The sequence below is a fragment of the Leptonychotes weddellii genome, chromosome 9 (genome assembly GCF_054177405.1).
Source record: "Leptonychotes weddellii isolate Sample4059 chromosome 9, ASM5417740v2, whole genome shotgun sequence".
NCBI classification, from domain to species: Eukaryota; Metazoa; Chordata; class Mammalia; order Carnivora; family Phocidae; genus Leptonychotes; species Leptonychotes weddellii.
Window position 1 is genome coordinate 42,976,537 of NC_138377.1, and position 25,341 is coordinate 43,001,877.

The 25,341-nt window shown below is 39.4% G+C and overlaps 1 protein-coding gene and 1 long non-coding RNA gene across 12 annotated transcripts in view; one reads left to right on the top strand and one right to left on the bottom strand.

The window, feature by feature from the left end:
* TRIM9 (tripartite motif containing 9) overlaps positions 1-25,341 on the top strand; it is a 109,735-nt gene that overhangs the window by 32,780 nt on the left and 51,614 nt on the right. The window lies entirely within an intron of this gene.
* Positions 3,481-12,373, bottom strand: LOC145723435 (uncharacterized). Its single transcript, XR_014148490.1, has 4 exons — positions 11,603-12,373; positions 10,484-10,580; positions 9,492-9,544; positions 3,481-3,558 (listed from the first exon to the last, which is right to left on the bottom strand). It is a non-coding gene; the product is annotated as an uncharacterized LOC145723435 (long non-coding RNA).

Genomic DNA, 25,341 nt, shown 5'->3' on the forward strand with positions numbered 1-25,341 from the left:
TACAGGTCTCTCTGCGCTGAAGTCCAGGTGGCAGCAGGGCTGCATTCCTTTCTAAAGGCTATAGGGGAAATCCATTTGTTTGCCTTTTCTAGCTTCTAAAGGCCATTCACATTTCTGACTCATAGCCCTTTCCTCTAACTTCAAAGCTAGCAACATTTCTTCTTTCTAACCATTCTTCTGTAATCACAGCTCCCTCTGACATTTCTACCCATCTTCCATTTTAAGAACCCTTGTGATTACATTGTGATTATGATCCGGGATAATCTCCCCATCTGCTGATTAGCAACCTTAAATCCATCTGCAACCTTAATTTCCTTTTGCCATGTAACCTAACATATTCATGCATTCTAGGGATCCAGATGTGGACATACTTGGGGGCCGTTGTTCTGCCTACCACATCTTATTTTTCACATTTTATCATCTCTACGAACAGGGTACATCTTACAATCAATGTGGTAAGAAGATATTGCTTCTTAGTTTAATTGGCAATTCTTTTATTTCTTATCAGAACATAAAATAATGATGTTTCTTACAATTGATGGCATTTAGACTTAATGAAATAACTTACTGTAGCTTCACAGTAATAAACCAAATCAGTGTAAGTAAGATTCAATTCTTTCTCTTCTGTGTGAGTCATAAGTCATACTCTCAGAATGATGTCAAAATGATTTCTAGAGGGCGCCTGGGTGGCTCAGTTGGTTAAGCGACTGCCTTCAGCTCAGGTCATGATCCTGGAGTCCCTGGATTGAGTCCCGCATCGGGCTTCCTGCTCGGCAGGGAGTCTGCTTCGTCCTCTGACCCTATCCCCTCTCAGGTGTTCTCCCTCTCTCATTCTCTCTCTCTCAAATAAATAAATAAAATCTTTAAAAAAAATGATTTCTAGAGAAAGATGAATAAATTCTGTGATCATCTCTGGATTTCGGTTACCAAATTTTAAAATAATGAATTTTTAGAATTATTCAGGTTGGCCATTCATCTATCTTTAGAGATGGTAGCTGATTAAATCAACAATTTCCTTTGTTAAAGATTATAAGATAGCTGAACCTTATAGGCTCTTCCTTGACTGTAAATATTTCCTTTACATTTTATAGTCTTTATGTTTGGATGATAATGTAACCCCTACCATCCATAAGAATACCTGTTCTGATCAGTTGTGTGTCTGAGGCACTCCCAAAGAGCATGAAGTGTGCACTACAAACTGAGTGTTGAATGAACTTTTCCACATTTGAATTGAAGCGTCTCCTGTTGTCAGTGTGCACTGTGTATCACTTCCCCATCATCTCACACACACACACACACACACACACACACACACACACACCCATACCCCTCCAGAAAGACTCAACTCTTTTTAAAAGAAAGTACTGAGAGAAGCAGAGGATTACCCTTAAGACCTTGGGAGCAGATGAGTATTTATTAACTTGACTCATCCTAGGACTCTTAGCAGTCTGATAAATACTAAGAGAGTACCTAAAATAAGCTTATCTTATCATTAATAAAACATTTCAGAAATATGAAGTAGCATTGCTTTGTGCAAGGCGTTTTTCAAGATCTTTTTTGATTCTGAGTTTTGTTTTCTTTTTTTTTTTTGCTCGAAAGATACTAAAATGACATGTTCCATCTGTCAGTGTCAGAAATGAGGTATGGGGCTTGTATGGTGCACCAGTAAGTGGTGTGACCTGCCCAACCCTAACCCTCCACAGGTGGAGTTTATAGGCAATAGTGTCTGTTTCTGGAGTCTAAAATGAGGGCTGAAGAAATCTACTTATGTAACAGAGTCTGAGTGCGTTGTGGCAGCAACTAAACTGAGTGTCGCAATCTTGGCAACCTCTCTGCCTACACCAAAACTCCTACTTTGAAATCAAGGACTCATATCATTGAAGAGTGATGATATGTCAGTTCAATGGTGTGCTTCAGGCAATCCAAATCATTGTCTCCTTCCCATTCAGAATCAAATCTATAGGGATTAAATACAAATTAAATGTTGCTAATAGCAACAGTGGCCAAAATACTAAAGGATGAGGCTGTTGATGATCACATTTAATTCCCAGGAGAAAAGGAATTCCAGCAGACACACAATAGGGGGTAAAAATGTTTTGAGGAGTTGTTATTAACTAAAAAGTAATTTCTAATCTTGTTTACAGACCTTGGCTCTTTTGTGATTTTTCAAGGGTCTCTTCAAGTGTTAGGGAGTTGGCAGTTTGCTTTACAGGATTTATAGGTCTTTTTTTCACCATATTAATGATTGTGGAAAAATATATGTTGTAAGAATTAATTTAATGCCAAGCCAGATAAGGATATTAGTAGAATTCAGTAGCTGGATCATTGTGACTATCATATAAAAGACTTTAAGTATGGATTGTCTGACTGCCATCTTTTTCTTCAGGGAGCCCACGTTTATACCTCACTAACAATCCAAGTTTAGGGTGATTTAGCTCTTTGCATTATACTTCTCTGCCAAGTACACCCCACTAGCAAATTAAGTGAATGCATCTCTTCCTGGGTGCTTTGTGTAAAAATCTCTGATCTTCCAATCCCAATGTGCAACAGAGACCTGCCAGGCAAGATTTGCCTGCCCCCACCCCACCCAACCCAAATTCCTCTTTGATCTTTTCTCCACAGTGGTGGTTTGGCTAAGAGCATCATGTTCCTCTGAGTGGCGTTGGGCAGGACACTGAGGGATGGGTTGAGATAAGAATAACTGAGAGAAGGACAGGGAGCCAAGAGGAGTGAAGGAAGAAATAGAGCTGGAGAGAGAGAGACATTAAAGAGAGAACAAGGATGGAAGAGAAGAAATAAAGAAATAGGAGGAAAGAGAAGAAATACATAAAATTTTTAGGGACAAAGAGGGTTTCCTTTGTTATCTGGTTATGATCATTTTTTTAAACTGGTAAATCAGAGCATATCAATTCCTCACTAAAAATACTCCAATGACTTTCCATCAAACTTAAAATTAAATCCAAGATCCTTACCATAATCTACAAAGCTTTACATGATCTTACTCTTAGGCACCACTTGGTAACTAAAAACAATTCATTATCTCTCACAGTTTCTGTGGGTCAGGAATCAGGAGTGGCCTGTAATTCTGGCTGAGAGTCTCTCCTGAGATTGCAGTCAGTTGTTATCTGGTGCCAAAGGCATCGTAAGATTTGGGTAGGGTTGGAGAATCCATTCCCAAGGAGGCTCATGCATATGGCTAACAAGTTAGTGCTGGCTGTTTACACAAAGCTTCTGTTCATCTCCACATAGGTCCCTCCAGGTAGGCCAGGCTCCCTTACAAGCTGGCAGCTGAGTTCCAGTGGTAAGCATCTATGGAAAGAAAGAGGAAAGGAAAAGGGAAAAGAGAGAGGGAGGGAGGAGAGAAGGGGGGAGGGGGGAGATGGAGAGGAAGAGAGAGAACAAGAGGGAGAGAGAGAGATTGAGATTGGAAACCAGGCAGAAGTTTTCCCTTTTTCATGAGCCTTGGAAGGTCCATAAGATCACCTCTGTCATACTCCAAGAGCCTCTCCAGACTCCATGGATTCCTTCTCTTGGAGGATCATATTGTTCGAAGTATATCTAGGAAGAGATAAACACATAGATATGGCCAACTTTAGAAAAAATAGTCTTCCAGGGGGAAGATTTCCTATGGTTAAGTGGTTATAACTCTTTTATATAACTGGTAAATCAGATCATATCAATCTCTCCAATGGCTTCTTATCAATTACTTCCAAAATTTCTTACCTACAAAGCCTTATATGACCTACAAAGCCTTACTTCGGAGTGAACCCCTTTCCTACCACACCCTACCCCCTTCCAGCCACTCTCTTTTCACCACTTCTCACACTTATCAAGCTCATTCCATCTGCCTGGATTAGTTTTTCTCCCAGATATTCACATGATTTACTTTCTTGCTTCATTCAGGTTTCTGATTAAAAGGTGCCTTTTGAGAAAAGTTTCCCAGTGACCCCACACTACCTAGTGTGCTCACACACACAGTCTTTCTTTCTCTCTCCCTCCCTTTCCCCTTACCCTGCTCTATTTTTCTTCAAGGCACCTATCACTAAAGGAAAGAACTCGTTTTGTTCAGTGCATGAAACAGCGTCCACCCCAGAGTAAGTGCTCAGTGTGTGTGCGTGTGTGTGTGTGTTGAATGAGTGGATGAAGAAACAAACTGATGGTAACTCTTTCTGAAGGCCATTCCCAGGTGGCTCTGACCAGCGGTGGAAGCACTGCTGTGAATATGTCTGGGAGGATTAGGCAGGGCAGGACTCCAATGCATGCACAGATTCTAGCTGCCAAGAAGCATTGACATTACTGCAACTCATAATGGGACCTGCTATCATCTTTTCAATCTCGATGAATGAATAAGAAAGGCCCATAATGGCACTCACATAAACTATGTTAATGCAAATAAGACAAAGATGGGATGACTTTTAATCTGTGGGTTCAGAATCCAACCCAGCAATTTGTTTTTGAATTTGTTCGTCATTTATGCCAAAATCAACAGTCTTTGAGGCTTTTTGAAATGGTGGAGTGCTATCTTAATGATGCTATATCAAAGGATTAAAACTTCAGGGTAAATAGAATTCTATAATAGATTTTAAAGGCAGGCTTGCCTTGCATATCACTGGGTCCAAGGCAAATTGTCCTGCTAATGAGATGATAGGTCAGACCTTTTCTGAAAGCCAGCAGCATACAATCAAGATTAATGCCCATGCTTGCTAATTTAAGAAATTTAGCAACAACTTCATCAGCGATGGCTGTGCTTGCTCTGGGATGCAGAGAAAGCACCAAGGCATCTCTGGACCATGTCTCCTCACTGCCCCGCTATAGCCATGCTGAACTGCTCACCATTCCTGGCCAAGCCAGGCCATCTTACACCTCCATGCCTTTGCTCACTGTGTTCCCTGTTTGGGGAATGCTACAACTATTGAGCTTACCTCCTCTCTGAAGCCTCTCTTAACCCACACTCACTTCAAAGTGGAACCAGTTACTTCCTTCTCTTGACTTCACAGTACCCTGTACTCACACTTCTCACAGAACTATAACACTTTTTTACATTTAATATTTTGCATGCCTGCCCTTTCCTGGATCACCAGTATCTTGAAGGCAGAGTCTGGGTCTTATTGGTCTTGTTGTATCTCCACCAAGAAGCCAATGATTTTTGCATAGGACACATTCAACAGGAAGATTTGCTAGATAGATAGATAGATAGATAGATAGATAATAGATAGATAGACAGGCAGACAAATGTGTGAACCTTCTTAACAGTGCTCTACTAAGAAGGGTCTTGAAAGCATGAGAGAAGACTTACTCATCCTGATATCCTACTCCCTGGAGAAAAGGGTTGGGGGCTCTCTTCCTAGACTGGCATAATGAATCCAGCTCCTGTCTAGAAGACCTGTGAGATGAGAATTCTCAGGACTGGCCTTCAGGGCCAGAGCTGCGTGGTATTCAGCACAGCCTCTACATCACACACAGCTGAACGTTCACGAGGCAAAGACTGCCCATTGCAGTGATTCTTCGTACGCTGCCAACAACCATTTTAATTCCGAAAACCTTGGCACTGCACAACAATTGGGGAATTTAATTCGGTACAGCTAGATATTCATTGTTCTAAACTTAACAACAGCATCTTGTGGGAGTAAAATTTAGGAAATAGCATCTTGGAACAACTATTAATCAGGAAGGAAAATGTTACCTTTGGGTGCCCGAATGAAGGCGTATACTGCATGGTTATAACATTGGCTTAGGGGATTTTTTAAAATAATAAATTACATAAGAATATATATACTCAGAGTGTTCTTTTATGTTAGGGGTTTTTAATTAGAATAAAATATAACTTTTTATTAAAGACTATATATTTCCATTGAAAATATTTTTTTAAAGATTTTATTTATTTATTTGACAGAGAGAGACACAGCGAGAGAGGGAACACAAGCAGGGGGAGTGGGAGAGGGAGAAGCAGGCTTCCCGCAAAGCAGGGACCCTGATGAGGGGCTCGATCCCAGGACCCTGGGATCATGACCTGAGCCCAAGGCAAACGCTTAACGACTGAGCCACCCAGATGCCCTGAAAATATTTTTTATATAAAATATAAAAGCTATATATTTCCATTGAAAGTGGTGTTCTTGTTCTCTAAGATGTGTTGTGTTATTCTCACTTGGGGGAAAAAAAAGACTCTCTCAGATTCACCGATAACATTTGGTTGATACCCTTCTTTGGCCATTTTTCTTACCAGAGACAGATCATATGTGCAAGTCTTTCCTGTACTACACCATACATCCCTTGAGTATGTGCCTTATCCTGTTTGTCTTTGTACAGCAGGGCCTAGACCAGTGCCTTGCACATGTTAGGTGCACCATGAATATTTTAATTAATTACCCATCAAATAACTTGCTGCAGAGTGTTCATTGTTCTCTCTTGCTTCCTAACTTTGCGACACCTCTGATGATAAATCAGTCCCATGATTTCATTATCCTACAGAATGGTTTCCTTAGCATTATGTTCATTTCTCAGTAGTCAACCATTGCATAATGCACCCGTTCTGGCTGTCAAGGAGGTCCAGTGAAATACACAGCCATAGAAGAATGAGTGCATGTAAAAAAAGAAAGAAAGAAAGAAAGAAACAAAGAAAGAAAGAAAGAGAAAGAAAGAAAGAAAGAAAGTGCATGGATGGATGAAGGTGCTGTCAGAGTGCGGACTGATGGTCTCACCTGGGGCAAGGCAATCAAGGACGTCATCTCATAGGAGGTGTGTTTGAACTACAGGACTTGAGAAGTAACACTCTATGCAGACAAATGGTGATCCCTGTGTGTCCCTCCCCAGGGCATCCCCCCCCCCTCCATTTCCAGAGACATTTCTGTCCTGAATTTGTATTTATCACCTCCATGTGTTTCTTTATAGTCTCACTGTACACATATGGATTCCTATTCTAGTATCACCTATTTTCAAACTTATATCAGTGGTATCATAGCATTCATATAATAAGAACCAACAACTTACTGGGCACTTAAGATGTGCCAAGGACTATTGTGGACTTTGTACATATATCGAGCCAGTTTATTCTCACAACAACTCAATGACATGGGTACTATTGTTATCCCATTTTACTAAGAAAGAAACTAAGGTTCAGAGTTTAATTTGTCCAAAGTTTCACAAATGATAAGTGGGAGAGCAATCTGGTTCTAAAGCCTGAGTCTTTTTACCCTTGGCTTTAAAAGTAATATTATTAGTGAGAATCATCCTGTTTTTCTGTGAGGGTGAATTTTTAAAAATTTCTATCATAGAACAGGAGACCAAAAATATTTTCCAGGTTTTTCACATTTGAAGCAATGTTTCTTTCTTCCTTTTTAAATTGAGAAAACTGTGGATTCATATGCAATTGTAGGAAATAATATAGATAAATCCCTTCTATACTTTTGCCAGTTTCCCTCAGTGGTAATATTTTACAAAACTATAATACAATATCATAATATCACTGGGTATTGACATTGATACAACCCACCAATTTTATTCAGATTTCCCAATTTTACTTTACTCGTGTGTGTATGTGTACATTAAGTTTTATACAACTTTAGCACTTGTATAAATTTATATAGATACTACCACAGTCAAAACGATCAGTAGGTCCAACCCTACAAGGATTCCTCATGTTGCCCTTTTAAAAAACCATACTTTCACTTTCACCCCCTCAACATGCTCCAACCCCCATCCCTAACCCCTGACAACCACTAAACTGTCCATCATCTCTAAAATGTTATCATTGCAAAGCCTGACTTTTTAACCCATCCATTATATTGCAATTTGCTTCTTTTCCAATGAACATTATATTTTCAAAATTGATACATTATGTTGATGTATGTCACTCTGTTCATTGTAACTGCTATGTGGGTATTCCCTGACTTACTTATCTTTTCTTCTGTTGATGGACATTGAGGTTGGTTCAAGGTTTTTTCCCACCATTACAAACAATTCATGAACATATCTCCTTGTGCATAATGTTCTTCTTTACACTTGAATTGGGGTCTGCCTTTGATGACCAAAGAAAGATGAATGAGAACAATTTATTACCGATGATGGACCTATTTGCTGCAATCATGCTCACTAGATGGACTTAATTGCTATAATCACGCTCACCATGCTCTTATCAGGACAAACTGTCCTCTTTTTAATGAACATCCAAATTACTACATCATCCATATTATAGCATACATCAGTACTTTATTTCTTTTCATTGCTGAGCAATATTCCATTGTATGGATATGTCACATCTCATTTATACATTCATTGGTTGATAGACATTTGGATTGTTTCCACTTCTGGGCTTTTATGAATAATGCTGCCATGAATATTTCTGTACAAATTCTTGTGTAGACCTATGTTTTCAGTTCTCTTGGAATTGAAGTGGAATTTCTGGGTCTTTTGGTAACTCTATGTTTAACTTTTTGAGGAAGTTGTTTTCCAAAGTGGCTGCACCAACTTACATGCCCACCAGCAATGTGGTTCTAATTTCTCCACATCCTCCAACACTTGTTACTGTCATTTTTATTATCCTCATCCTAGTGGGTGTGAATCGATGTGTTTTGACTCACATTTTAGTTTGATTCTTTTTTAAGATTTTATTTATTTATTTGAGAGAGAGCGTGTGCATGAGTGAGCATGAATGGGGGAGGGGCAGTGGGAGAGGGAGAGGGACAAACAGACTCCCCACTGAGCATGGAGCCTGACTCAGGGCTCCATCCTGAGATTATGACCTTAGCCAAAGTCAGATGCTTAATTGATTGAACCACCCAGGTGCCCCTGGTTTGATTTTTATATGCATAGTGTTCTTGGTCATTAAAGAAGACTTAATTTGCTTATTCTAGAATTAAATGTCTTCAGAACACTTCTCACCTTTCTGTATCAGTCAGGATCCAATCAAAGAAGCAGTACCACTAGGCAATATAGCTGGTGGGTTAGTTAGTTAATTAGGTGGCTTGTTACAAGGATTTGAGTTTGCACATTTGTGGGATGAACTGATTAAGCAGTCTCTGTAAGGCTTTGTCTTCACATCTAATCCTGGAGCTTGAAGTTCACAGGGCAGCACTAGAGAAGGCTGAACCGTACAAGCACAAGCTGGAGCCCATGAGGTCCAACTGAAACCCATGTCCGTTCTTGCTTCTGACCTTGATGACGTGATGCAGGTGTCCTGTAGAATCTGGGGCCTTTTGTCATTAAACTATACACACACACACACACACACACACACACACACACACACACACACACACACCCCTGGCCCAAGAATTGGAGAAGCTGAAGGAGGACCCCAGGGAAGGTGGAGCATTTGCTGGTTCAGCTGCTGCCTCATGCCAACTAGCTGAGACAGCAGATGTGACAATGTGTGTGAGCTACAAAATGACTGATAATTCACTTCCCCCTCCAAATCTCCCACAGGAATCTTTCCTGTGGCCCACCCTACCTGTACATACAGGGAAGGGAATTCTGGGGGATGTAATTCCACCTACCTTGACACATTAGGAAGCTACCACCTCTTCTGCTTTCTTTGTACAACCATGAGCTGAAAAATATGCATATAATTAGTGAGCTGCCTACTTCTGCTAACTCGGATTGCACGTCATATAGAAACAGATGAAGAATCTCTAAGTTACACAGTGGGAGAAAAAAAATCTCTAAGTTGTAAGCCTTAATATTTGATTTTCTGTCCAGATTTCATATAACCTCTGTGGCATCGCTGGTTCCTCAAGGTTAGACCCAGTTGATGCCACTTCACCTAGCTTTCTGGGCCAGCCATGGAATTGATCAAGAGTGCTCTGGAGACCACAGGCCTTTCCCTGACATTCCAGATGGTCTGATATTTGATTCTAACTTGTTCCCCATCTTCCCTCTGTCTCTCTTTACCTCTCTCCTCTTTCCATTGTTCCTACCATTCCCTGTCTCCTTCCTTTGGATAATATTCCTTCTCCCAGCTTGATGTCTCATTCGTAGTCTGCTCATGAGACCACATGTTCTACACACGCTCATTTTTACCTTCCCCAATACTTCACCTCTCGCCACACTTAACTCTCATTGATTAGCCATTTGCATACCTGAGTTCTGTCATTTTAAATATATAACTAGAAACAGGCAAAAGGTGATATTCTAAATGTAAGACGTTCAGGAAGATGCAGTCTATAAATTGTTATAAAATTGATGCACTCCAGTAACAACAATCTTTGTCAGAAATTCAGAGGTAGAAACACAATAGGAGATAAAATATATGCATTTTAGGACCTCATGTAAGTAAGTTATGCCATTGCCATTATTAACTATCAGCTTAGATCATGTTTTATGCCAAGTCCTATAGCAGAGGAGGCAGAGAAGGAGGCCAGCCCGTTGTTCACCCAGGGAAGGTTGAGGACAGGTCGGCAAGAAGACAAACTGTGGGCATGTCTGTACCAGGTTAGGCTTGGCTCCTGGGAAAAGCTCATAAAGAAGGGATCAGTTCCTCCACTCTTACCTGCTGATAGGTCTAGGCCTCCAGTGACCTCAGAGGGATGTTCTTCCCCTAAGGCGAAGATGCCCAATGGGAGGGATGGAAGGAGAGAGACTTCGTTCTGAAAAGATGATATCAGGTTTGCCTTTGTAGCCAGCAAGGTGAAATTAACATAATTTCAAGGTCCCCTTTCCTAAGCAAAATTGTTCCCACTTTTCTAAACATTACTGAAAATTTCCTTAACTACAAAGTTCTTCATCTGACAACTAGAAATGAAAAATGTAAAAGGGAAATCTTTGGTTTAGACAAAAATTTAATAATCATTAATTTCAATGAAAGGCTAATGGGCTACTTGGCTCATCATTCTTAAGGGAGGGGTATTAGATTCTTCCTAAGCTTTGAGAGGAGGAAGGAAAAGGAGAGTTAGCATTGGGGGACAGCCTGAGGAGACAAGGAAGGTGTACCACATGAAGATGCAGATTTTACCAGCCTTAGCCATAATTATCTTCTGCTGACTGGGGACAGCGACAGGCTGGGTACTAAGGGATTTCTGTTGCATACTTGAAATGGCTTTTTAAAACCAGCTCACTGAGCATAATTGTATGCATCAATGTGCTGGGGTGGGAGGGAGTTGATTTAGATATTGAGTTTGCACTTTGCAGAGCGTCCTCATCACAGTCCTGAATATTTGCATCCTTATTCAAAGCCACACACTCATTCCATCTTCACATCTCTGCTGAGGATACCACCTCACCACAACAGAAGTTCCTGCTTCAGCAATGAGTCCCACTGTTCAGAAGGAAACCTGGCTTACTGGATCCAGGAATGGAACTAATGGAATTCACTTTAATTATATACCACTCAATTGATAGCAATTATTTTCTTACAGATCAGAATTAACCATTATAATTTGTATAAATGTTATTAAGAAAATATGTTTATAAACCATTATTTGGAACACAGCATCATGTTAGGTTTTAAAATGAAAATTAAAAATCTGAAAGTGTTTCTATATATTTTTAACTAATAAATAAGACAGATTATTAAAAAGGGGGAAATGATAGTCAAGAGACAAGAGTATTCTGAAACAATAGCAGCACCTAATTTAACCGAGAAATAGACAATAAGCAATTAAATTCATACCATGCCGGATACCTTAAGCATAGCTCTGGGAATCGTGTCCTTTCAAGGAACTAATAGTTTCTGGAAATAAGAGGAAAGACTTTCGGGGATGAACACTTGTCATTTCCTATGAGGTGCTCTAAAATCTATTCCCTCCACCTGGAATTAAAACATCATTGAAATTCACAAGAGGGCCAGGCTATGCAGCCCACATTTGGTGGGTGCAGAACAGAGCAAGCTGCAGCCCAAAACAGACATTTCCCCGCCCGTCGCTCTGTCTGTGTGATGTTAGCGGCAGATTCAGCAGTCACCTCGCATAACCTACCCTTGCTCATGCAAGCTTTTAACAGGCTTTTCTTTGGAAATGATTGCACAATTATTTAGTCGTTTACAAAATCAACCAATTCCCATGGTGAGATCTATTTCTGTGGGAGTCAAATCTTAGATTCTAACTAACAGAGCGAAAATCTGTTGTCATGGAAACCATTCCCTTTTCACTAGGCTAGCACTGCAATTGACTTGCATGGAGATGGATTGACAGAGATGCAGAGGGAAGGGGTGAAAAGAAATCAGACATGGCTTGAATCCATTTTCCTGAACAATATTTATGATCACTATTAATTTTATGTTGGATGGAAATTGACCTATAAGTACCGGATCCTAACAAATCTTTCAATACTGGGGGGAAAAAAACCAAAATATGTTTTAGAAGCTATTTAAGAAATCCCAAATAGTTTCTCTTTTGCCAAAGAGGATCATTTATTAGAATAAGATTGTGTTTTACTTTGTTCTCAGAGTAACTGGAGCAATGGTAGTGAAAAGGAGAGGAATACTAAGGATAACTTAATTTCCTTATATTTGGGCTTTATAAATTAAATGTTAGGACTGTCAGAGAGGGAATGTGTGGATTTATCAGCAAAACAAAAGGATCGACATGCCTCTCAAACTCATAGTCAAAGTAAAGGAACCAAGAACATCTGCACACAAGTTCTTCTTCCTATAACTTATGGCATCATAAGTTGACCCAAAAGGGCACATTTGCATTATGAGCCTTATGACATTTGTGCCTTCCCAAAGGATAGGACATTTCTGAGGGTGGGCAAAGATACTGGCAGAGGTGGTGTGTGTCATCCCATTTCTTACTCCATGGCGCCAATCATTCCTGCTCCCTCTGAGGAATTGCCACTTTTCAAATTAGACATACCTTTCCTCCTAATTGACCTTTACCAGACACATCTTTAATATTAAAATCACATCATTGTGAGAGGGCACACAGACCAGTTAGCAGTGGCCAGGTAACTGGATTCCAGGGGCTGCTGGGTATCTGCAACAGAAGAAAAGTGCCAACATGAGCAGGGGAAGGACATGAGTTCATCCAAGGCAATAAGAGCCTGTGAGTGGAGGGCTCCCAGTCTCAAGTATTAAACAAAATTGAGTGAAACATTTCTATTGGTCCATTATAAGATGCTTGAGGGTTTTATGGGTCTCTATTTAAATTCAGAGATTAAACTGAAAAAACAAGACCATCTGAAAACATTTTTTTCTACAAAGCGTGGGGTCTTAGTAAACAGAGATTAATTATATATTGAGTATTCACTTACCTTTGGGGAAAAGTGTTCATTATTTTAACCTATTTATTTATTACGGAGGTATAACTGATATACAACATTATATTGGTTGCAGGTGTATGACAACATAATAAGGAATATATGATTAATGATAAAGAATATATTGTGAAATGATCACATTTAGTCTAGTTAACATCCATCACCACACATAGTTACAAAAAAAATTTTTTTGTGATTAGAACTTTTAATATTTACTCTTTTACAACTTTCAAATATGCAATAGTCTTATTAACTATAGTTGCCATGCTGTACATTACATCCCCATGACTCATTTATTTTAGAACTGGAAGTTTGTACCTTTTGACCCCCTTTGCCCATTTCACCCACCATCACCATCCATCCCCTATCCCCAGCTTCTGGCAACCACCAATCTGTTCTCTGTATCTATGAGTTTGGGAGTCTTTTTGTTTTGTTTTGTTTTAGATTCCACATGTAAGTGAGGTCATATGGTATTTGTCTTTCTCTTTCTGACTTATTTTACTTAGCATAATGCCCTCAACTTTTATCAGTGTTGTCACAAATGGCAAGATTTCATTTTTTGTGGCTGAATAACTTTCCAGTGTGTGTGTGTGTGTGTGTGCGATATCACATCTTTATCCATTCATCTACGAACAGACACGTTGTTTCCATATCTTGGCTATTATAATTAATGCTGCAATGAACATGAGGGTGCATATATCTTTTCAAGTTGATGTTTTCTTTTTTTTTGGATAAATACCCAGAAGTGGGATTACTAGATCATATGGTAGTCCTGTTTTTAATTTTTTGAGCAACTGCCATACAGTTTTCCATTGGCTGCACCAATTTATATTCCCAGCAACAGAGCACAAGGGTTCCATTTTCTTCCTATCTTTAGCAACATTTGTTATTTCTTGTCTTTTTGATAAAGCTGTTCTCACAAGGGACACCTGGGTGTCTCAGTTGGTTAAGCATCTGTCTTCGGCTCAGGTCATGATCCCAGGGTCCTGGGATCAAGTCCCACATCGGGCTCCCTGCTTGGTGGGGAACCTGTTTTTCCCTCTCCTGCTCCCCTTGCTTGTGCTTGCTCTCTCTCTCTCTTTAAAAAAAAAAAAAAAAAAGCTATTCTAACAGGTATGAGGTGATATCTCATTGTGGTTTTGATTTGCATTTTCCTGATTATTAGTGATATTCTCATGTACTTGTTGGCCTTCTGTATCTTCTTTGGAAAAAAATGTCTGTTCAGATCCTATGCCCATTTTTAATGTGATTATTTGTTATTTTGCTGTTAGTTGTATGTGTTCTTTATACATTTTGGATATTAAGCCCTTATCAGATATATGATTTGCAGATATTTTCTCCCATTCAGCAGGTTGCCTTTTCATTTTTCGGATGGTTTTCTCTGCTGTGCAGAAGCTTATTAGTTTGATATAGTCCCATTTGTTTATTTTTGCTTTTTGTTGCCTTTGTTTTTGGTGTCAAATCCAAAAAAACATTGCCAAAACTGATGTCAAGGAGCTTACACCCTGTGTTTTCTTCTAGGAGTTTTATGGTTTCAGGTCTTATGTTCAAGTCTTTGAATCCATTTTGAGTTAATTTTTGCATATGGTGTAAGATAGTGGTCCAGTTTTCTCAACACCATTTATTGAAGATACTGTCCTTTCTCCATTGTATATTCTTGGCTCCTTTGTCATAAATTAATATATGTGTGGGTTTATTTCTGGGCTCTCTATTTGGTTCCATTAATCCGTGTGTCCGTTTTTATGTTAATACCATACTGTTTTGATTACTATAGCTTTGTAATATAGTTTGAAATCAGGGCGTATGATGCCTCCAACTTTGTTCTTTATTCTTAAGATTGCTTTGGCTATTCGGGATCAAAAATATCCATTTTTTAAAATATCCATTTTTAAAAAGCATAAATTATCTACAGTAAAATATACAAATTTTAAATTTACAACTCAATAAACTTTAACATATATATGTATGAGTATATATTTACATACATACATATATACACATATATATAATTACCACCCAAATCAAGATATAGAACATATCCCTACCTCAGAGAATTTCTTTACAATACCTTCCAGTCAATCTCCTCATTTTTCTGACTTCTATCATTACAGATTGGTTCTTAAAATAGCCTATTCTTGAAATTTACATAAAAACAATATGTACTTTCTTGTGTCTGACTTCTTTTACTCAGTATAATTTTTTAAATTTCATGTATGTTTTGTGTATATCATTAGCTTGCATTTTTTATTGCTTAACAGTGTTTCATTGTATGAATATACACAATTTATTCATATTACCATTGATAGGCATGTGCACTGTTTCCAACTTTGAGGCTATTATAAATAAAGCTTCTCTGAACATTTTATCCAAGTTTTTTGGGACATATGCTGTCATTTAGGGTAGGTATACATTTAACTTTATTAGAAAGAGCCAGTTTTCCCAATGGTTTTACCATTTTAACTCCCGCTATCATTGTGTGAGGCTCCCCATCCTCATCAGCACTCAATGTTGTCAGTCTGGTGGGTGTGTAGTGGTCTCTCCTTGGGTGCCCTTTGTTTTTAAAGAATCTGTGGGGGGGCTTGACTGGATTAGTCAATAGAACATGCAACTCCAATGCTTGATCTTTGAGTTGTGAGTTTGAGCCCCATGTTGAGTGTGGAGTTTGCTTAAAATTTTTTAAAAAGTTTTTTAAAAAAGAAAAAGAATCTGTGCTAATGTCTGCATCAATGGTGTAGTGGGGTCTTGAGGTCAGAATTAAAATTCAGATATTGTGATTAATGTTTCCCAGCCTGCTAATGACCCCCATGCTTTTGAAAAACGTAGCTTTTCTAAGATAAGTTCAAGTAAGCTGAGATTTCATTAAAAAATATTCTGACATTATTGAATGCTTAGAGCTTAAGAACATTGTGTCAGAGCCATCTTGGTTATAAGCGCTTAAGTGTAAAAAAGCCACCTCTTTTATGATCTATTCCTTTTTTTTTTTTTTTTTAGTTGGGGGAAGGGACAGGGAGACAGAGAATCTTAAGCAGGTTCCACACCCAGCATGGAGCCCTATGCAGGGCCTGATCTCACAATGCTGAGATCATGACCTGAGCAGAAATCAAGAGTCAGACACTTAACCGACTGAGCCACCCCGGTGCCCCTGATCCATTTCTTTTATGTGCTATCTAAGAACAGTATTTCTAGAGGGAAGAGTGTTGTAGTGTTTAAGTTGCCTAGCTAGCCCAAAAATTCACATTAAAAAAAGCAATATATTTTCATAAACTGATTCTCCTCATTAATATATAGAAAATTTGTGAATGCAATTTTAATTTCTTGTTTGATCCAGGAATTATTTAAAATGGTATTTCTTAATTTGCAAGAGATTAGTAAACATAAGTGAAGCATTTGGGGGAATGTTGAGGGATAGGAGGGTCAAAGTTATTAGTTAACTTTGACTAAGTAATAGACAAATGTAGGTTTACATTAGATGAAAAATGTGATGTTAACAGCTTGCAAAATAGAAAAGCATAGCAAAATATCCAAATTAATTGGTGAGTAGTTTAAGATATTAAAAGAAATGTGATAATGCCATAAAAATTTTTAAAGGAAAATAGATTATATTAGAAAGATATACAATAAAGATGGAATAAAGCCAACTGTATAAATTAACACAATAAATGTAAATAGCCCAAATTTCCCTATGATAAGGTAAAAAAAAAACATCATATTGAGTTAAAACAAATGTAGTTTTAAAATAAAAGATGAGCAAAGTGGGGTGCCTGGATGGCTCAGTCGGTTAACCATCTGACACTTGGTCTCGGCTCAGGTCACAATCTCATGGGTCATGAGATCGAGCCCCGAATTGGGCTCCATGCTCAGTAGGGAGTCTGCTTGAAGATTCTCTCCCTCTGCCCCACTCCCCACTCTTTCTCTCCCTCTCTCTCTCAAATAAATAAATCTAAATAAAAAAAAAAAGGATGGGCAAAGTTATATGAGAAGGAGAAAGAGAGGAGGGTATATATAATACTATCAGATAAAATGAAGTTCAAGGCCAAAAGAACTAAGTGAAACATATAAGGATATGATCTAATGTTAAAATGAATGCACGAAGAAGATAGAACAAACAGCAAAGCCACAGATTACATAAGACAAGAATTCTTAGAAATAAAGAACATGATCAAAGCATAATCTTTGTGGGAAATTTAGTAACCTGTTTATTTTAGAATATTATAGGCCAAAGAGACAAATAATAAGAACATAGGGTATCAGAACAACCCAGTTAACAAGTTTAATTATGTTTACAAATGTGTTACAGAAGTTTATATTATACATTTTTTCTTTATATTATATATTCTCTCCTAGAATATATGCTTTTCTTATGTCCATTGAATGTTTACCAGACACATTATTATATTTCCACAAAATAATGATTAGAACTTAATGATAAGTCTAAAGAGTAGAGATTTTGTGAACCAGACGTTCTGACCAAATTCTACTAAAACTCTTAAGCCCTGACTTTTCACTTCTCTGTCAGGCCACCTAAATTTTCCAGGTTGTTTTTCAGATTTTGGTCCCTAAGGCTTTCTTGGGAAGCAAACAAGTGTCCTGAGGCCAGCCTTATTCACAGATAGTCATCAACAATGGGAAGAAACTAATTTCCTTTACAAATACTTAGGTAGCACTAGTTGCACTCTGTGGGCTAGGATCTCTCCTACTTGCTTTACAAATAATACCAGTGGGAATTTCCACCTTAACTAGGAAAAGATCAATAAGAAGCTTTTGAAAAAAATCTCCCTCCCCTCACCTTGGTAATTTCAAAATGCAAATTTTAGAAATGAGATTCCATTCTTTGCTTATCTGATCTTAAAAATTAATACAAATGATAATATTTGTAGTGTGTTATATAAGCAAGTATTACTCACATCACCTTTATCAGGAGTATAAATTAAATGACCACTCAGGGACATTTTGATAAGATGATAACATTTAATGTGAGTAAATATGAAGTTTCATTTGTGAAAATGAGAATAATCAAGAATGTGTTGAGAGATTTACTCCATGAAATTCATATCAGTTCTTTGCAAAAAATGGAAGCAAACTGAACATTCTAAAACAGGAGATTAGTTAAATGATTATGCATCAACATAGTGTGTTACCCTTCAGCTTAGTGGTTAACAGAACAGATTCTGGTCACACACTTCACGGGTTTGGATTCTGCTCTGCTTAACAGTTTTAGGACTTTGGACCATAAAACCTCCCTTGCTTAATTCTATTACTTACAAAAATTTTGAATAATAATAGCACCCACATTTGCTGGGTTGTTGTGTGAAAAAAAGATGAGTTAATATGTATAAAGCATTACAGGCAGTGCTTGCCACATAGTAAATGTTATCAAAAGTTATATAGCTATTACACAAAGGGGGAAGTAGCATATTTTTAGTCAGATGGGAAAATATAGCATATTAAGTGAAAAGAGCAGATTTCAAGAGAGCAATGGGTATATGGAATTATCCCAATTTAGTTAATACACATTATATAGAGACATACATATCTGCCTATCAATAGGCAGTATCATTGTATACAAGATTTCAAGGGTTCATTATCAAAGCTATTAATATATCTGGTGAGATTATTTTATTTTTTTCATCTATTAAGTCTTTTATTTTCTGATTTTTCTGAAAGGAGCATGTTCTGTTTTTGAAATATGGGTGGAAAGTTATTTTTTAAAACAAAAACGTCTTGCTCCCACTAATTAATTCTTTCTTATCACTAGAAACTCGAGGAACAAATAATAGTCATTCCAGCTTTAGCACTTAACACTTGAGTCTCTGAAAGAGCACAGTAAAAGCATTTCTATGTGAAAAACAGTTCAGTGATTTTTCACTTCATCATATATATTTCTAAGAGCATGTTTTTAATTATTTAGAGAAAAGTCCTTGTTTGAAGAATGAAAGTGTCTATCTGGGACACTTAAATACTATGGAGAACTGAAAATTTATTGATCTCAAATCTGTTCTGCTTATCTTAAAACTGTGCCCTGGTAGTATCAGACAATATGGAAGCTATACCACCTGGAAGGACATGGCGGACCAATGTGGACCCGAAGGCAGCCAGAGGGATCCACAGAGAAAACAGCTTTCTGGGAAAGGACTCAGAGTCTGCTGACCAGAGTCTTAGAATTCTCCAAAGAGAAAAGACAGCATACACACAAAGGAGATCTATCCTGTAGTCCATCTCTGGGATGTAAAATCCAATATTTACACAAAGGCTTAGCCCGAGGAAGGCGTATTTTTGATCCTCAGCTGTAAATACTTAGTAACTGCCTAACAACACACATATCTTGGTTTTGAATATCCATAGAAAGGCATGCTCTCTGACAGAGCCTCGGGCAGAGTGGTGTTGACCTTGTAGCCTGTATGCTTGCTGCTTTATTAAAGTTTCATGCCTTCCATCGCAACAATTGCTGCATGAATTCTTTCACAGCTTCCAGCACTCTGCAAAAGCCATAGAGACGTGGCAAATTGATTTTCCCCCAAGAAACTATGAACATTGGGTGAAGCAACAGTTTGTTGTTGTTTTTTTTCTTTTCTCTCTCTTTTTTTTTTTTTTTTTGCCGTGCTTTGAGGCAAAAAGTGACTTCCATCTTGCTGAAAAAAACCCTCCATGTTGATATGCATCTCTAGCTTAAGAGTTTCCTGTCTAAGGCAGAGAAATATTTTAAGTTTGGTAGATAAAGGCCATGTGGAGTATATCTGGAGTTCAAACTCTAACCAGAACTGGCTATGTCTGGTGAGGAAAGCAGATAGTTCTCATTTGCCCTGAGAGGTGGAGAAGCTACATTTCTGTTGTTAGTTGTTAGAATAGTCTAGTCTTCTTCCGCTTCATTAGAGAGCCCATAAGAGAGAACTTTTAAATGGACATTATTAAGCTCAGAATGGTGGTGGTTTCAGAACAGTGATGGTTCCTTGAGGGAAGGTATTGTGTTTACTTTCTTTATCATTGTTTTCCTAGCATGAATCACTGTGCCTGGCCCAAGATAAAACTCTATGAATATTGATTAAATTAAATCACGAAAGAAAAGATTGTAATTGCTATCTGTATTAGTCAGTTTTGCTACAGTAAAAAACAGCCCCTAAAAATCTCAGTGGCAAAGGTTTATTCCTTGCTCATGTTCTATCATAGGAGGTAGTCTGAAGTTCTGTTCCACATGTCTTCTTTCTGAAAGCCCATGGCCACTGTGTGGGATACGCCCAGTGGTATGCAGGTATGCTGATCAGCTCATACCTGCTCACTGCTCAAGAGTTGACAGTACACATCTCTTCTAACCCCACATTCTGTGATGTCATGTTGGTAGCCTGAAACCAAGTATGTATTTACACCTTGGAAACTGGCAAACACTACAAATCAGAATTTGGGTTTTTCCTTTTGTTTTTTGAGAGCCAATTTTTCGGCACACCCACTGGATTCATGTGACAAAGAAGAAAAGCCAATGAGCTGGCAGAAAATCACAGTGCTTCTTTAGGCTAAAGCAAATCACATGGCCAAGAATGAAATGGGGTAGAGATACACGCTCCACCTACAGGAGGGACCACAAGTCATATGGCAAAAATGGGGAGGGAGCAAACAGTTGTGAACAATACTATAATCTAGTGCACTGTCTGAATAATAAGTGATCAAACCCCAAATTGGGGCATGTGGTATGACAAAATGTTTTAATGATATATGTATGTCTATTTTAACATAATTCTTATTATAAAAATAATACTATTTACTAAATGCTTACAATATGCCAGGTGTTGCATAGAGGAACTTTATATATACGATTTCACCTAATCCTCACTACGGTCCTCTGATGAAGATACTATTGTTATCCTCATGTTGCAGATGAGGAAACTGGAACCCAGGAAGTTTAGCGTTTGAGACTGGGGCTCCTGGACACAGACTCAGAGAGTTGTGAAGGGATGGTTAGTGCTCTCAATAGATCCACCTGTAAGGAAGTGAGAAGGCCAGGAATGAGCAGAGGCCTCAGCCCAGTCTGCAGGGAGTTCTGGAGCTGGGATAGCCCGTTCTCAAGTCATGGCAAGAAGGCCCCAGCCTGGAAGGGGGCAAAGCCCTGAGCAATGCAGTTCCCCATAGACAATAAAGACAAGAAAGCGTGTGTCTCTACCCCATTGTCATTCTTGGCCATGTGATGTGGCCTGGTGTAATCTATTAACATTGATATTCCCAGCAGCTGGAAGAAGGACGCAAATCTGGGTGGAGTTCCACAGTATCCATTACCTTAGGTAATATGCCCAGGGTCCCACAGAGATTAGAAGGCTAGGATTTAAACCCAAGTCCATCTGACCTTAAACCCTGTCCTCTTAACCCCAATGTCAGATTAGTGCCCATTGCCCTATCTCAGTCAGTTGCTACTATCTGGTGAAAAAAAATAGCATTTCTGGTCCATGTTTATGGTTTCAAGAATGACTGAAACAGAATGTTTGGATTTGAATTGTTATTAAAATGGAGGTCAATGGCATTATGCATTAGCTTTTGGTGTGGATGTTTGTGTACTTGTGTGTGCAGATCTAGCACTGAGGAATGGGAAAGGGGATTATATGGAACAGTGTTAGGTGCATCATGTCTTCCTCCTTTCTATCTTCCACACAGCTTATAGGTCACGTCCACAGTAAAAATGGTAAGATTGGTCTAATATATGAGAGATGTGCCTGCTCAGGCAGGGGAACTTGGATGTGCTTCCTTCCCTGCCCTTAAGGTTAACCTGGGTCTGCTGAAGGGTCAGCTGTTGCCCAAGATTGCCCCAGGTTCCCCTAGGTCAGAGCCAGCCTAGCCACGGTCAGAGATAAACAAAGCGGACACCAGTTAAAGGGGTAAGGACAGATTTCAATCAGTAATATAACTGTTGCAATAGGGAAAGGAGTCCAGCGTGAACTGAACTCAACTTCAATTTGTACAGAAGTGACTGAGCCTTTTTAAGGGAGAATGAAGAATTGGGGAGGGGACGAGCTGGGGTTCAGGAGAGTCAGGGAAGTGAGAAATTACAGAAAGTGAGAAGGGGTTGGCTCAAGTGAAACCCATCTGGGTTTGCTAACTTGCTTTTGAGTTTAGGCTCCTATTCTTCTATAGAGACTAGGTGACAAGAGCCCTATCTTCAGGTGTTGGCTGAAACAACCAGTAAATTCTTTTGGCAGCCTCAAGTTTCCTCAGACTGACACTTAAAGGGGCTAGGGTCATCCTAGGGATGTGGCCATGAGCCATTAGAAACTATGTTAGTGTTTTGTTCAAGTTTTTATGGGCCAAAGTCGAGAAGAGGGCCCAGAGGAAGCTGCTATAGTTTGGCCACGGAGAGGATCTTGGTCACAACCAATTAGCAATAAGCAGCAGTTTAGTGGTCCCAAATCAGCTGCCCATAAGGCCCCTCTGGTACCAGCCTTATCCAAAGCCAAGAGTCTCCTGATGCTCCACGGATGTCTCATACACACATGTACTCTCGCACACATTCTTATACACTCACATACTCCGTGCTCATGTCTGCTCACTCACACACATTCACTTTCTCTCTCACTGGCTCATACACACACACACACACATGCCTAGATTACTTGTTTACAGATCACAACCTGTGTACTGCCCCCAGCCTGTGAGGCTTCTTGCCCATCTAACTAGTGAGCTGGGGCTGGGGTAGATCCAGGGTCTTCCACCATCAGAGAAACCAAGGGAGAGATCCCTTTGTGGGGGGAAAGAAAGGTACAGGCCAGAAACAGAAGTTTTAGCCAGAAGGAGAATCAGTCCCCCTGAGTTTAACTCAAAAGTTCCGCAAGTTCTAGTCACTCAGTGACTTCTCATTCCTTTACCTGATTCCACCCTCAGCCCAGTCCCTTCCAAGGTCTCAGGTCAGGGGGTGATAAAGCCAGCGCTGGATCTCAGTCCAAAGCTTTTGGCCCTCTCCCATGAGACCCATGGATCTCATTGACAGGTCCTTTTCAAATTCACCAAAAAACTTTATGCAGGAAAAAGGCTGGGTTAACTAGCTATGCTATGGTTTACTTATTATCTGCCTGTTAAGCATAATCAGGTTTCCTCATAATCAATCATAATCCCCTCACCAACTCACCTTCCTTGGTTTTACATGCTCTCACCATAGGTGGTTTTTATTTCTTCCTGCATGAGTGAGAGAAGAATTCTCTTCTTTGGACGGCAGAAGCAAAGAGCACAACTTTGGAGTCAGACTAGGGTTTGTGTTCCTGCTCTTTTATATGTGAGTCATAAAACCTAAACTCGGGTGTATCCTCTCTGAGCCTCTGCAAAATGGCAGGGTGGTGATTGGGATTAAATAGGATGCCCATTAAAAGCACCCACCAGTCCCTTGTTAATAATAAATGACCAAGGGCGCCTGGGTGGCTCAGTTGGTTAAGCGACTGCCTTCGGCTCAAGTCATGATCCTGGAGTCCCTGGATTGAGTCCCGCATCGGGCTCCCTGCTCAGCGGGGAGTCTGCTTCTCCCTCTGACCCTCCCCCCTCTCATATGCTCTCTCTCATTCTCTCTCTCTCAAATAAATAAATAAAATCTTTAAAAATAATAATAATAATAAATGACCAATATCTTGTAACTATTAGAATTTCTTGCCTTTACTTTTTAATTATAGAATGTCAGTAATGTAGTAAGACTTAAAAACCAACATTCCTTCCAGAAAAAAGTTGTTCTTCTAGCAGCCTTACTTCAAAATCACATCACATCAATTGTCACTTTGCTTCTGCGTTTTGTGTTGACCCAGGTACCTGGGAAGGAGGTGGCCTGGGCCACAGTCCCCAAGCAGAGTGCACTGGGACAGAGTCCCAGGGGCCATCAAGCCACTATTTCTTGTTTGTCACCTCATCTATTTTGTACTAATTCTTTAGGGTTGACCCTTTTTGACCTGTCCCATACCTGTAACTTCAGATCGCAGACAGCCAGGAAGCTTTCCTTCATTTGTCCCAATTGTCTCCATCCAATATTCGTAGTAAACTGAGGGAGGAAATGACACATGAATGATGTTCACAGCAGAGCGAGGAAAGGAGACACCATCCCCCACGTGGGCATCCTCTGCAGCTGGGCGGGTGCTCGGCCAAGGGAGGAGTTGTTCAGGAGGGACTGAAACCCATACCGTCTGCCGAACGGCTTCCAGGTTGAGCTGCTGATCCCTTACAACCTTCACTCCTTTGGAAGGTGAGGGGAATCTGGGTGGAAGTTGGAGGGGAAAAGCAGCACAGGAAGGAAGGAGGAGGCAGAGTGCTTTTTTCCCTCGTTCAAGCTCTGAGCAACTCTTTCTGGGAGATCTTGGTGATTCAGAGCATGCTCTGAGCTCTTGCCTCCTTGGCTACATTATTTCCCCACTCTCATTCACTTTCTGGTCATGACAGCTTTTCAGAAAATTGGAAGACAACTACGCAGGAAATCAGAATGGCATTGCTTAGGCCTCATAAACCGCTTTTAATGGCCGAAGGTGCTGTAAGGAAAACACACTAAGTATTTGCATCTGTGGTGTTCTGCTATAAATTCCCAGGGCTGCTCTGTGGTCCTGAATACAGAACATTTCTGTTAGCCCACGGCAGGAATTTAAATGCTTCTGGGAAACAAAATCAGTAAATAATAATGTTCTTCTACATCAGATGTAGCTTATAAATGTGATCAGAAGATTATCCTATAAAAGCAACGCACACATAAATCCTTATAATAAGAGCATTTTCTAGTGATAGTTTCCAAGATTTTTCATTGTCTCCTGCTCAGTTTCCACAAGTTGGCAAAGCTTAAGAGAAAAGTTTTAGATCTTTATCTTATAATGCGGTCTTTTATCAAATACCAGAACCATTTGCCAGGTAGAAGGCATTCTTGGGATTGGAAATAGACACAAAGGGAGGTAATCTGCAAATGATTGATTTTTTCAGTTCACTTATTGATTTGCCATATAAAAAGCTGGGAGTGGACGAGGCCAGTACTCTTTGTAAAATACTACGGAATAATTTTTTTTCTAAGAAGATAGCAGGACCTCGTCAACAATTCTTTATGGGTATCAGGTCTAACTTACATTGTACAATTAAGTACCAGGCGGGGATACAAGAAATCAGGTAGCTTCAGTTCTGTACAGCTGAATGAACTTGGCTTCTATATTCCAACATCCAAATGTGTTT